Genomic DNA, 2186 nt, shown 5'->3' with positions numbered 1-2186 from the left:
TTGGTCCTGAAGAGAGAACGTGGGAGCCCCGGGAGAACATCCATGCCCCTCTCATCCTTGCTAAATTTCTCTCTGGCCTAAAAAAGGGGGGGCCTAAAGGGGGGGGGTACTGTAGTGCCGGCGTCCCTGCCCTCTGCTAGGCAGGGACGCTGTTCCCCTCACCCCTCTGCTCCGAGCCCGGCGTCCTCCTCCCGCTCTGCTGGCAGCGCGCGCTCCTTCCCGGCCACTGTGCTTAGGGCGCGCGCGCGCGCGCTCCCTCCCTCTTAAAGGGGCCGCGCGCGCCGTCCTAAGGAGTCCCCGGCCAATGGCCGGAGGACTTCACCATATATAAGGCACCTCCTCCAAAATGGAGGTGCCCGAGCAATGTTGTTGCACTGTTCACTACTCTGCTTCAGCCCTCAGGTCCCGTTGCCAGTTACCTGCCAGATTCCTGCCAGTTTGCTGTCTGATTCCTGCCTGATATTCTGCTTACCTGCCTGCTAGCCTGAGGTCCGACGGTCTGCCTACCGACTCCTGTCAGTCTGTCTAAGGACCAGCTTGCCCGCTCACCTGGGAGCGCTCCTCTGCTACCTGCCTGCTAGCCTGAGGTCCGACGGTCTGCCCTCCAACTCCTGTCAGTCTGTCTATGGACCAGCTTGCCCGCTCACCTGGGAGCGCACATCTGCTACCTGCCTGCTAGCCTACCTGGAGGCTCCGCCGTCACGTGCTGTGACCACCTGCCATTCCAGAGACTCCTGCCCGCTCACCTGGGAGCGCACACCTGCTACCTGCCTGCTAGCCTACCTGGAGGCTCCGCCGTCACGTGCTGTGACCACCTGCCATTCCAGAGACTCCTGCCCGCTCACCTGGGAGCGCACACCTGTTACCTGCCTGCTAGCCTACCTGGAGGCTCTGCCATCACAGGTCGTACCTACCCTTTACCCAGAGACTGCCCCGGTCACTTGCCGTGACCTCCTGCCCGTTCATCCAGAGACTGCCCCGGTCACTTGCCGTGATCTCCTGCCTGTTCATCCAGAGACTGCCCCGGTCACTTGCCGTGACCTCCTGCCCGTTCATCCAGAGACTGCCCCGGTCACTTGCCGTGACCTCCAGCCCGTTCACTCAGAGACTGTCCCGGTCACCTGCTGTGACTGCCTGCCCGTCTTCCCTGGTCGCCACCCGCTCCCTTACAAGGACCGCACCCTTGTATAGTAGCTCAGAGGTTCCGCCTCCCAGACCCGTTACAGCAGGTAGGTCGGGATGGTTTCCTGTTGGGATCTCTGACAAGAAACCTCCTGGTACAGGTCAGCAAGCGAAGGGGCCTGGGGGCCACCGGGTTCCATGACCCGTGCAAACTGTTACGGATCCGGGTAGTGGAACCTCTGTGCTGCGGTGCAAGGAGGGACCACAGGGGCATAACTAGGTATCAACTTGGACCGACCAAGGTCGTACAGCGGCTCAATCGACTCTGTGACCAGGGAAGGACCGAGCAGAGGGACCAAGTGCTACTCTGGGGACCGACCTTGTATGAGAGCAGGTGACTCCCACGGGTCAGAAGGCAGGGACTGACTGGTACAGCAGATGAGCACGGCAGGCAGGCTGATGGGTGATCCTGGCAGACGGACTGGCAGGCACGGCAGGTAACAAGCAGGATCCTTCAGGTAGGCGGGCTGGTAGGCACGGCAGGTAACAAGCAGGAGCCTCCAGGTAGGCGGGCTGGTAGGCACGGCAGGTAACAGGCAGGTGCTTCTAGGTAAGCGGGCAGGCAGGCACGGCAGGTAACAAGCAGGAGCCTCCAGGTAGGCTGGCTGGTAGGCTCAGCAGGTAAAAGGCAGGTGCTTCTAGGTAAGTGAGCTGGCAGGCCCATAGACAGACTGGCGGACTGGACTGTAGACAGACTGTCGGGCTAGAGAGTAGACAAGCTGGCAGACAGGGCTGGTAGTCAGGCTGGCAGGCTGGACAGGTAGTCAGGCTGGCGGGCTGGACTGGTAGTCAGGCTGGCGGGCTGGACTGGTAGTCAGGCTAGCAGCGGGACCTGAGGGCTGAAGCAGAGTTTAACACACAAAGCTAGAACCTTGCACGGGCACCTCCATTTTGGAGGAGGTGCCTTATATATGGGAGGTCCTACGGCCATTGGCCGGGGACTCTTTAGGACGGCGCGCACGGCCCCTTTAAGAGGGAGGAAGCGCGCACGCCCTAAGCACAGT

This window comes from Phyllobates terribilis, unplaced genomic scaffold (genome assembly GCF_046119375.1).
Source record: "Phyllobates terribilis strain yellow unplaced genomic scaffold, ASM4611937v1 Scaffold_13__5_contigs__length_258822181, whole genome shotgun sequence".
Classification (NCBI taxonomy): Eukaryota; Metazoa; Chordata; class Amphibia; order Anura; family Dendrobatidae; genus Phyllobates; species Phyllobates terribilis.
The sequence above is the reverse complement of the archived record's forward strand: the minus strand, read 5'-3'. Positions refer to the sequence as shown.